Source organism: Oryctolagus cuniculus, chromosome 4 (genome assembly GCF_051225735.1).
Source record: "Oryctolagus cuniculus isolate XC-2025 breed Fujian yellow rabbit chromosome 4, ASM5122573v1, whole genome shotgun sequence".
NCBI lineage: Eukaryota > Metazoa > Chordata > Mammalia > Lagomorpha > Leporidae > Oryctolagus > Oryctolagus cuniculus.
The window spans coordinates 164,408,052-164,421,158 of NC_142870.1; the positions used below are offsets into that span (position 1 = coordinate 164,408,052).

The 13,107-nt window shown below is 40.2% G+C and overlaps 1 pseudogene; it reads left to right on the top strand.

Annotated features, from left to right (window-relative positions):
• Positions 1 to 357: 357 nt before the first annotated feature.
• Positions 358 to 1,143, top strand: LOC100342559 (spindlin-1 pseudogene; annotated as a pseudogene).
• The last annotated feature ends 11,964 nt before the right edge of the window (positions 1,144 to 13,107 follow it).

Here is a 13,107-nt window from a genome sequence, read left to right on the forward strand (position 1 = left end):
TCCCAGGGTTGCAAGCCCCCGCAGGCTGTCCTGAGGCTGGGGGGTGTGGTACCTCATGCTCAGTGACCTTGGCCACTTGCAGAAGCCCCAGGGCCTGAAGGCTCAGAGGCTGCGGACCTGGCCCTCTCGGTCCTGGTCAATGGTGCACCCTCAGCATAGCAGAGGGTGGTGCTGAGGCTCACCTTGCACGATAAACGTCAGTGCTTGTGATGTCATGGAGTTTTGTTGAACTTGCAAAGGAAACATTTGGATAGTGGATTAATGAGAACATAGATATTCTTTGGTAAGTTTCGAATTGGAGGATATTGAATTTTCACCCTAGTCCGGCAGCTGTGCTGCTCACTTAAATGCAGATGAATGAAGCCCCCATTCAGAAAAACACCTGGCCAGTGGTCCAGAGCTGATGTGTCCATGCTGGAGTGTCTGCAAACAGGATGAAGAAGAGGACATCCCACAAAAAACACCGGAGCAGTGTGGGGCCTTGAAAATTCTTCCCAGCCCCGGTGGGACATCGTAGGATGCAGGATTCAGCACAGATGGAAAGAGGAGAATGGCCCTGTCACCCAGGGAAAGGCACCGTCCTGGACCAGGTGCCTGTAAATCCTTCTTTGTATCTTGTAAAACATGATAGATTTGACTGTGTTTATGAACCAGAACTTAATAAAAACGAGCAGTCCTCCCCGATAGAGTTGCACCATCTCGAGTCAGCGATGCACAAGTAGCAGACATGATGACTGGCAAAGCCGTGCAGCATATGTTTGAGACCAAGGACAACTCTACAGATGAGTGGAGGGGGATGGTCTTAGCACAGGCACCTGTCATGAGCACATGACTTTACGTCACCTATGAGAAACACCCTGTCCTGTACATGTATCAGCTCCTAGACGATTACAAAGCAGGTGACCTTTGCATCTTGCCTAATTCTAATGATTCACCTCCAGCAGACAGGGAACCAGGAGGAGCTGTGAACCAGGAGGAGCTGTGGACAGCCTGGTAGGCAAACAAGTAGAATATGCCAAAGAAGATGGCTCAAAAAGGACTGGCATGGTCATCCATCAAGTAGAAGCCATGCCATCCATCTATTTCATCAAGTTTGATGATGATTTCCATGTTTATGTCTATGATTTGGTGAAAACATCCTAGATGTCATATTTGCCAAATTGGTGGAACTATTGAATGTATAATTTGTAGACAGAAATACTTTAATGAAGCTTAAATGTCCCTGCGAACCCACAATCTCTGCCAGCAGAACTTGTTTTGTTCTGAACAGTACAGATTGATGTAAACACAAAGCATTTTGTGTAAAGAGAACTCCTCCCTCATAGAAGCAGTCCATGTGCAGAGAAGTTCCAGGTAAGTTTGATAAAAGTTAAGCTAACATCATAGTCATTTCCTTTTCACTCTAACACTCTCTCTGCTGCCACAATGCAAGTATAGTTTTGTATTTTTGTTACTGCCTTTTTTTGAGATATACGTATCTACACCTGTCTATACCTTATATCTGTGTGCATACATGTATAATTTATACACACACAGAGATACAAGTTTACACACACTCTATTGGCAATCCTTTCTCTGTGAGATGGGATGGGGGTGACCTAATTTTCTCCAGGTTAACACAAGTGCTTAACCCAAGTCAGTCACATTTATGATATTATTTTTCTTTATTTAAAATTAAACTTGGGCACAGGAAGCACATAACATTCAGCTTATTTTGAAAGTCAGAAGTTCAGAGCACTTTTCAATCTGGGGACTTGAAAACATGAAGTCCAAAGAGGAGCTATATGTGAACAGTTAATGACCCACCTTAGAATTCACAAACTGGTGAGAAATCTAGGTAAAAGGCTGCCTTTGATTCTAAACTTTGTAAATTTTTTCTTTACTTTTTAATTATAAATACTTTCAGGAAGGCCCAGGTCCTTGGTCCATACAGTACAATTATAATGTCTGTATAGCACATTTGGTCATTATTTGCACAAATCAGGAATTCGGGTTTTAGTTCATGGATTTGTAGCTTGTATGCATGTGGTATGTTCACGGCAGGACACAGTGCTTTTATATTAGAAATGTAAGTTTTAAAAATGGCATAACCTTCTAATAAGTTCTCTGGGGCTTGTTAATTTTTGTCACTATTATTGCTGATATGATTATGGTCAGAGGTCTCTTTCCCCTTGCCCCCTACTTTTCCCCATGAAGAATGTTGGACAAATAACAGCTTAATCTCTCAACACCTATTGTGGTAGTGTAGTTCTTGCTCCGGGTGTGCTATTTCTGTGGATCTGTTCCCTTTCTTGACCTCTAAGGATTGCAGAGCAGGGATCTATCACCTTAGAAGGTCCAGTCATCGCGTTTGCTGGGGATGTGAAAGCAGACCTTAGTTTGGTCCTACAAGATCATTTAAGCTGAAATAGAACTGTAACTGTGGTTGGTTAACCAGTTGAATGGCTGGTCACTTTTTTCTGGAGGAACCTGGTGGTTCCACAGGCAGGAGAAAGGCCAAATGTGAAGCCAGTCTCGTCTGTAGATTGTGAATCTTGCTGCAATTTGGGCAGAACCCAGGGGTGCATGCTGTCAGTCAAACCCAGAGGTTTGAATAGAGTCTGCGGGATCTCTGTTGTGACCGCTCCTGATGTTAAGAGATGGTGCGATTTCAAGGCCTCGCGGTGCATGCTTCCCTTGATGCCTGTTTTAGGCGTCCTGAAGCCATCTGCCTTGTGCTGTTGGGTGGGAACCACTGCTCCCCAGCCTATAGTCAGTTCCTCAGTATCTGTCAGCACCTGAGCCCGGCACACAGGGCTGCATCACAGGCAGCCAGGGCCAAGCGTCTCCAAGCAGAGTCATAGATGCTTCTTGTGCGTGAATAGTGTCGTTCTGCGGCTCAGCTTTGTGTTTCCCGTGGCATCTTAGGAGTCCTGTGTGTCAGTCTCCAAGCTGAACTTGGCTTTCACAGCCCACGTTGATATGTGTCATGTCAGAATCATAAGTGTGAACAGAACAGCATGCAGACAGGGTGCAGACCATGCCATGGTGACTTCAGGCTGGGAAATGAATTTCATTTTGAAGTATCCTGAAGGTTGGGTCAGTTGAAAAATTTCTGGAATTATCTGATGACTTGCATTGTGGTTTTTTGCATGTAACTGTAGTGACTTTGATATACTCATGATTTCCCAGTCTCCAGAGGAATGCAAAGGACAGTGATAACATCGATGACGACGATTAGGATGTTTTAAATCATTGTTCTGTTTCTTGCCCTTAAGGCTGAAAGAAGGGGAAGGGTCTTTATTATTTTTACATTTCCCCCCAATTATTATTTTGATGGCTTGCACCACACTTAGTGACACTGTGACTGGTTCTGCTCCTGAGCCCGTGTACCTTGGACTTCATCTTGGGCTCATGTTTCGAATCTGTATGCATTGCCTGCATTTTTCTGGTATCTGAATGTTGGTTCCTTGTTCTAGGAATTCAACATTCACTTCCAAAATTATCATGGGACTTGTGACAACACAAGACATGAATCTATGTATAAAATGTATTGACCTTTCTCATATATCTGCTGTAGTATTGTTGTGTGTGTGTATGTGTGTGTGCACATGTGTGTGATGTCAGGCTGCCATGTAAAACGTCAGAGAAAAATCTCGAAAGCAGACCATCCGCTTTTGCATATTCTATCCTAAGTAGGATGTTCAATGTAACTAACTAAAATTGCATGGTAAAGATATTTAGCTTATGTTTTTTGTTAAAAGAAAAAAAGAAACGACATGCAGTCTATCAGAATCTTCCTCCAGAATATGGGGAAATTTTTTTCCTATGATTATGTGTCAAAGGGTCAATGGGAGAAAGCAAATAAGGATGTGTTTTGATTGCATCCCATGAGACTCATTTGCTTAAGAGTCTTTTGCATATACAGGTATCAGGAAAAATAGATTTGGGGGAAGAAACATTACTAAAGACAAAGACAGTTATTTCCCAATACTAAAATGTTCAATTCACTAACAATATTTAAGTGTATAAATACACCTAAAATATATGAAGCAAAAATGAAAGAAGTATAAATAGGAATTTACGAGTCCATAATCATAGCATGATTTTACCATCCTACATGTAATCATTAATATAGAAATCAATAAACTTATAGAAAATTTTAAATCAATCATAATGACCCTCTTGATCATATATAGAATCCTGAACCCAAGGATTAAACCACAGAACCAAGGAGAGGAAGTGCTCTTTCATGCTCTCTCTTCCTCGATGTAAACCTGTTGTAAAATAAATATATGTTATACATAGAATTATTATAAAATAATCTTTTAAAAAGTATATATCACAAATTTAAAATTTATAAAAATTTATCACATGCATTCTATATTTTGGCTTCCCAAGAAAGTGTAGCAGGATATTTTCCTTTGTGATTTGTCAAAATTACTCCTAATTGTCAGTATTTCTGGAAACATTAACTTATAAAATTTATTTACTTTTTTAAAAACTTTTATTTATTAAATGTAAATTTCCAAAGTACAGCTTTTGGATTATAGTGGCTTTTTCCCCCATAACGTCCCTCTCACCTGCAACCATCCCATCTCCCGCTCCCTCTCCCATTCCGTTCACATCAAGAATCATTTTCAATTATCTTTATATACAGAAGATCAATATAGTATATACTAAGTAAAGATTTCAACAGTTTGCACCCACACAGAAACACAAAGTGTAAAGTACTGTTTGAGTACTAGTTATAGCATTACTTCACATTGGACAACACATTAAGGACAGAGATCCTACATGGGGAGTAAGTGCACAGTGACCCTTGTTGTTGACTTAACAAATTGACACTCTTGTTTATGGCATCAGTAATCACCCTAGGCTCTTGTCATGAGTTGCCAAGGAAATGGAAGCCTTTTGAGTTTGCCGACTCCGATCTTATTTAGACAAGGTCATAGTCAAAGTGGAAGTTCTCTCCACCCTTCAGAGAAAGGTACCTCCTTCTTTGATGGTCCATTCTTTCCGCTGGGATCTCACTCACAGGTAACTCTACCTTTCAAATAAGTCTTTTAAAAAAAAATGGGATCTGCATCCAAGGGACAAAATGAAAGTCATCATTACCTGCTGCCTCCCAGGGTGCACAGGGAGCTGGAATTGGGATCAAAGCTGAGATACAGGATATGAGCATCCCAAGTGGCTTCTTAACCACTATACTGAACACCCACAACATTATAACCTTTTTAAGCCAAAGAGATGTCTTTCATTTAACACCAAGCATTGTGTATTCAGTGGATTAATTTACTTATCTGTAAATTCAGTAAACAACTATTTCTGGAGCCCCTACTAGAAAAGATGCTAGAAACAATGTTAGGTATATAGGACTTCAATACTAGTTGCTTGATTAGCATTACTCTCTAGGAATCTTTGCAGTCAATTGAACAAAAATGACATTAAGGGCTATAATAGCTGTTTGTTGCCATTATAATACTGTGAAAGACCAACTACCAAACCTCAGTGGCATGCAATAGAATGTATTCATTTTGCTCACAAATCTACAGGATGTTTGGTTGTTCCGATGCTCCACTGTAGTTCAGCCAATCTCAGATTAACCTGCTCATGCATCAACAGCTGACAGGTTGACAAGATGAGGATGTCCTTGAATGGGAGAAGTCAGCTCTGCTCCATGTGGTCTCCCCTTCTCCAGAAGGCTAGCGTAGGCTTGTTCACGTGATGAGAGAACGTGGGAACACACACGGCTCAGGCTCAGAAATGCCACATTGTCACTTCTGCAGTTCTTTATTCACCAAAGCAAGTCACAATTTCAGCCTAGCTTTCAGGGAATGAGGATATAAAATCCGCCTGTTGATGGGAGGTGCTGAAAAGTCACCAAGCATAGAGAGAGGGAGAGGTGGAGAATTGGGTGTATTTTGCCATCTACCACAAGAGCTAAATTGATTCCACAGAAGAAGTTGTAATGAGGCTGGATTAGAAATTAAAATGAATGTCTTGTAAGAAGAGAAAGTTTTCTTGTAAAACATTGTGTTTTGTTTTTCACTTTAAATGAATCTATAACTTCAAACGAGGGTCAGATAACAGGACCAAGTTCATATGTGAAATAATAATCTATGAAAGGAATGTAGTTGCTAAGGTTTCAAATACAATTTGGAACTGAAGATCTGAATCAAATCATTCAGCATCAACATGTTTGGTGCCTATCAAAATATTGATGGACAAATTGATGACTATGAATGGCAACCTATGTTTATAACAATATTCTCATTGGGACTATATGGCTCCCACAGTTAAATCCAGGGCTGGTGCCGTGGCACAGTATGTTAAGCATCTGCCTGTGGCTGGCATCCCATATGGGCGCTGGTTCGAGTCCCAGCTGCTCCACTTCTGATCCAGCTCCCTGCTAATGGCCTGGGAAAGCAGTGGAGGATGGTCCAAGTATTTGGGTCCCTACACTCATGTGGGAGACCCAGAAGAAGCTCCTGGCTTCAGGTCATCCCTGCTCCAGCTGTTGCAGCCATTTGGGGAGTGAATCAACAGATGGAAGATCTCTCAGTCTCTGTTTCTCCCCCCTCCCTCTGTACCTCTGCCATTTGAATAAAATAAATAATCTTTAAAAATAGTAGGAATCCTTTAAGGACTAGCCTTTCCAATAAGTAACATGAAGTATCTGCTTTTTGGTGGGTTATCTGAATTATACAATCAGTCTGCAATGTCATATACAGTTTTTATGGATGCAAGCAGCTTTTGGTATTGTATGTTTGGTACAAAGACAGCACTTATTACAGCATGGGAGAGTAGAGGTAGAAATTTTACAAGTGTAAAACTACATGAGAAATATAATTTTCACTAGCAGCACACTGAGAGCTAACCCCTCTTGGAGATGCTGCCGACCAACTAGCCAAGAACCAGGATTTCATAACGATTATTGTGTTCATTTTTTAAAGTGCACTTTAATTGGTTCAATAGTGCACTTAAAGTTCTTGAGAAGCAAGACTTATATTTCCATGAATAAATTAAAGCGTATTTTAACAGCAATAAATATGATAATTTGCATAGACTCTTGCACATTTGTTGAAACTTTATCTCACATCACACCTGTAAAAAATAAAAAGTTATGGTATAAAAGTTATTTTTAAAAAGCCTTGTAGAAATCTTTTCAGAAACAGTAAACAGTAAACAGAATCAGCAACTTCATTACACAGTCTGTTAATGATGGTGTTAATAAACCTGGCATATTTTCAACTTAGGTTGACACTATTCAAATTGATACTTGTTGGTAATATGTCACAAAATCTGGATGAAAGTATTGGCTACCTAAATTAAGCTTTTATTACTTGTAAATATTAGTGGCTATTACATATGTTCCAGGATCAACTTATAGTTTTTCATGAAAATGTTTTACAGAGGAAGCCAAGATGAGGTAATGGGCTGTGTACTATTTATATTCTGGCTAGAGAAGAATCATCAACACATAACTATGCATGATGGTTAATTTTTTGAAAGTTATTTATCTATTTGAAATGGAGAGAAAGAACGAGTTAGTTCTCATCTGATGGTACGCTCCCCAAATGCTAGAAATGACCTGGGGGGTTGAAGGTAGGAGACAGGGATTCAACCCAGGTCTTCCATGTAGATGACGGGGACACAACTACTTGAGCAGCACCTGCTGCTCCCAGGATGCACGTTAGCAGGAATCTGGAATCAGGAGCTGAGGTAGTAATCGAGCCCAGGCATTCCAGTATAGGATGCAGGCATCTTTACCAGTAGATTAAATGCTCACCCCCATGAGATTAAACTTTTTAATAAGCAAATTTACTTCTTTATGGGCAGATATGTTTACTGTTTGGATTTTGAAATTGAATAATAAATTTATTTTAATCTTCACTCTTTTAGAAAAAACCTATTAGGCTCCTATGATGTTCCAGACCCCTTGGTAGAGGTTGGAGAATGTGTAGAGCAAGAGAAAAATGCCATTCTGGATAGTTTTCATTTATTGATTTTTGTCATTAGAATTGAATGGGTCTCAGCCGGTGCTGCGGCTCACTAGGCTAATCCTCCGCCTAGCGGCGCCAGCACACCGGGTTCTAGTCCCGGTTGGGGCGCCGGATTCTGTCCCGGTTGCCCCTCTTCCAGGCCAGCTCTCTGCTGTGGCCAGGGAGTGCAGTGGAGGATGGCCCAGGTGCTTGGGCCCTGCACCCCATGGGAGACCAGGAAAAGCACCTGGCTCCTGGCTCCTGCCACCGGATCAGCGCGGTACGCCGGCCGCGGTGCGCCGGCCGCAGCGCGCCGGCCGCGGCAGCCATTGGAGGGTGAACCAACGGCAAAGGAAGACCTTTCTCTCTGTCTCTCTCTTTCACTGTCCACTCTGCCTGTCAAAAAATAAAAAAAAAAAAGAAAAAAAAAAAGAATTGAATGGGTCTCATTGAAGACTCACTGGAGGACTAGAGTGACACAATACCTGCTTGAAAACATTTCTGGAATGGAGGTGGGAGATGATGCTATATAGTCTCAGAGCCAACATATTTTCAGAACTTGGGTTCTAGAAATTTCTTCCATTCCATTCACTTCACTATATCGAACTCAGTTCTTTTCTACCACAGCAATAACATATGTCATTTCTTGAAACTCTCCCTGTTTTTCACTGCTCCCAAGGCTCACTTGCTTACTTTCTATAGCTTGAACACAACACAGGGACCTTTACACATTCTTCACCTTGTTACCTGGCATCACTTTCCTTCTGAATATTTGACAGTAGCCAGCCTGTTGTATATTTATCTGTTTTTGTCTTTCTCCCAACAAGAAATATGAGCGCCACAAGATCACAGTGGAGGTCACAGACATGATTATTCAGGCATGTTCACTGATAAGACCAGAACATGCTAACATCAGTGGCTCAATTAAAATTTGCTTAATGAGTGCATGCATGGAAAAGTTAATGAAGGTGAGTTGAACAGACTTTAATGAAGAGTTCGAGCTAAGATGGAAGAGGGGCTCAAGCTACAGCAATATAAATCTTAAAAATAGTCTAAGCATCCACACTGTTAAAATGCCCTATGACCCCTCACTTCCCTTTCCCTTTGTGAAGCAAAAGATTAAATTACTGCTCTTGTCATAATAACCAGTAAGTCTCTCCTCATCTTTTCAGGCAACAACTCATATCCAGACTCCAAAGACTCACCTTTCATCCAGACGGTTCTTGATTTGTTTTGCAAAGACAGTTCTTGCTTTCAGAAGAAATAACTTAGTGGGGCAAGGGTTTGGCGCAGTGGTTAAGATGCCCCTTGGGAGGCCTAAAACCATTATTACAGCATCTGGTTTTGGGTCTCAGCTCCACTCTATTCAAGCTTCTTGTAAATGCACCCCACTGAGTGGCAGCAGTTAATGGCTAAAGTGGTCCCTGCCACTCATGTGGGAGAGTTGTAATGAGTTCCCAGCTTCTGTCTTTGGCCTGGCCAGCCCTGGATGTTGTGAGCATTTGGGCAGTGGAGGGGAGATCTGTGATCTTTCAGCCACTTCTCAGTGTACTGCCTCTCAGCTGGTGTGGGTGAGCCAGAACAGTTTATGAGGGCTGGCGTTGGGAATGTCCCGTCTCTCCTGGGCTCAGGGGCATCAGCTGTCCACCCTGTGGGACTTCCTCTAATTTCCATTTGCCTAGTGATGAGTGTGTTTGGGGGGGGGGGGTGGTCTTCACATCAAAAATGTCCGGACTCTGCCTTGTTGCATTTTTCGTTAGCCTTTACCTCAGTCCCCCAAACAGCTCCGTGTGCTTAGGGTGCACAGGCTGGAAAGCTGTCCTCTGTGCCCTGGTCCCTCGCTGGGGAGGGGGTAGCAGTAGTGCTTGAGGGGCCCCTCCTTCACGAGTGGAGCGGGGTTGCGGCACCAGGTCTTGTCTGGTCTGTCTGTGCTTCAAATAAGCAAAAACATAAAAATGAAAAATAAAAAAATACTACTATTTAACTCAAAATTGTCTCTACCTCATTGCATAATTAATGAAAAGTAGTATATGATCAAAATTTTGAGTTAAATATTATCCTAGATAGAAACAATGTATTTGACTAAGAGAGAGAACTCAAACACCACCCTAACCCTAGTCAATAGGAACTTTTAAACCATATTTACAACCTGAATTTTTCTAGGTAAGAAACACTTTGTGTAAGACAATGGAAACAGTGAATAAGGCACCATGGTCACATGGTATAGGGACTGGTGGCTGAGGGACAGCAGAATTGTGTGTCTTGATTGTGGTAATGGTTCATGAATTAATACATAGGATAAAATGACATAAAACTACAAGCATACACACATGTAAATAGATACATGGGAAAATTTAAACACTATTCGGTGTTGTATTGTACCAATGTTGATTTCCTGGTTTTGACGTTTATGTAGTTATGTAAGACATTGTCATTGAGAGAAGCTGAGTAAACAGTGCCCAGGCTCTCCATACTATTTTTGCAACTTTCTGTGAGCCTTTAGTTTTTTCAAAATAAAAAATAAAGACAAAACAAAAAACAACAATTAAAAGTATCTGAAAAAAAATTGTAAGAATTTGTTACAGGCCTATGTTATAATTCTAGGGATAAATATTTGGATAATCAAGAAACTTACCCATTTATTGGAAAACAATGGTTTAATTTCATTAGAGATTACAAATTGTCAGCAAAATTGATTTTTGCTTTTTGAGTTTAACCATGATTACACAAATGTTGAATGGCAAGTTAAAGCACATGGTACATTAAGATTTTAAGAAACAAAGCACAACAACTGATACTATTTAATTCCTAAATATCAATGTACTTGTGAGTTATAAAAACTCTCTCAAATCTTTTGTATTTTCTTTCAATGGTTCTGATAAGCTGTGCAATGTCATGGCTGTGTTGTGACATAGATACTGCACCAGAGGACCAATAGTTACCATATGGGAATTTTCCACTGGCAAGGATCTACAGGATTAAGATGAAGATTATAATGGAGGATTAAGAAATATACTGTGGCATCATGCAGTAAAATTGATGCTTCTTTTTATTAATTTTAAGCTTCTAATTTGTGATCTGCTCCTGGAAATGCATCAGAAAGAATAGATATAAATGGATTGAGTAAAAAAGGATTGGAGAAAAAAATGAGAAAAAGTCAACCCATGTAATTTGGATAAAATCCATAGTTTGTTCCAATGTAAATTTCATGGTTGAGGCTATACCTTATGGTTAAGATATCATTTTTGGGCAAAGAGTATATAGGAACTATCTATGCAAATTCTTGTGAGCTTTAATCTATTTCAAGATTAAAGAAATTAAAAAAAATAACATTGCAAAGCATAGAAGCTGAAAATATGGGACAGCTTCTCCCAGTCACTAATTAATTTACTGAAAACAAGTTTCATATACCACTCATTGCTTAAGATGGACAGTGACACTAAAACATGTTTTGTAATAATAATCACACCATTATCATTAGCTGACCTCTTATTATGTGCCAAACACTATGATAATTGCTCTATACATATCAGCTGATTTAATGTCCACAACAAGTTATTACTTTCATCCTCATTTTACCAATGAAGAAACCAAGATTCAAACAATACACACACACACACACACACACACACACAGATCATCTTCAAACAGGGATGGTTTAGCTTCCTCCTTTCCTATTTGCATGCCTTCTAGTTCTTTCTCTTGCCTAATGACTCTGGCTGAAACTTCCAGAACTGTACTGAATCATTGTAGCAAAAGTAGAAATCCTTGTCTGGCTCTAAGTCTTAGTAGAACTGCTTGAGCTTTCCCCAATTTAGAATGATGTTGGCTGTGGGCTTGTCCTACATAGCCTTTATTGTGTTAAGGCCTGTCACGCCTGTACCTAATTTGTTCAGGATTTTCTCATATATGATTGTTGCATTTTATCAAATCTTTTCTCTGCATCATTTTAAATGATAAGATTTTATCATTCATTCTATTGCTGTGATTATGTTTAGTGAGTCACAAATGTTGAGCCATTCCTGCATCCCTGTGATAAATTCTAATTGTGTTGTTGAATTCATTTTGCTATTATTTTCTTGGTAATTTTTGGATCTACATTTATCAGGAATATTGCTCTGTGGTTTTCTTTTTTATAACCTTGTCTGGTTTTGGCATTAAGGTAAAACTAGCCTTGTAGAATGAATTTGGAGGAATTCTTCCCCTTTCAGTGTTTGGGATAGCTTGAGAAGAACTGCTGTTAGCTCTTCCTTAAAAGTTCAGTAGAGGCCAGCGCCGCAGCTCACTAGGCTAAACCTCTAGGCCTTGCGGCGCCGGCACACTGGGTTCTAGTCCTGGTCGGGGCACCAGATTCTGTCCCAGTTGCCCCTCTTCCAGGCCAGCTCTCTGCTGTGGCCCAGTAGTGCAGTGAAGGATGGCCCAAGTGCTTGGGCCCTGCACCCCATGGGAGACCAGGAGAAGCACCTGGCTCCTGCCATCGGATCAGTGTGGTGCGCTGGCCGCAGAGCACCGGCTGCAGCGGCCATTGGAGGGTGAACCAACGGCAAAGGAAGACCTTTCTCTCTCTCTCTCTCTCTATCTCACTGTCTACTCTGCCTGTCAAAAAAAAAAAAAAAAATTCAGTAGAACTCAAGTGAGGCTTTTTAGTAGCAAACTTTTCTTTGTTGGGAGAATCATTATTACTGGTTTAATCTCATCATTGATTATTGGCCCATTCAAGTTTTCTATGTCTTCATGATTCAATTTGGCAAGTTATATGCCTCGGGAAATTTATCTATTGTTCTAGGCTTTCCAATTTGTTGACATATAGCTGTTAATAATTCCTAAAGACCCCTTGAATTTCTGTGGCATTCGTTGTAAAATTTCCGTTTTCATCTCTGATTTTATTGCTCTCTTTTTTTTCCCTAGTATGGCTAATGGATTGTCAATTTTTATCTCTTTTAAAAAAATAATGCTTTATTTCATTAATCTTTTGTATCTTTTTAAATTTCTTTTTTTTTATTTCTTCCCTATTTTTATTATTTCTTTCCTCCTACTAATCTGGGGCTTCATTTCTTCATGTTTTTCAGGTCTTGAGATGCATTGTCATGGTACTTATTTGATGCCTTTCCATTTTTTTGTATGTAGCCATTTACTGCTATAA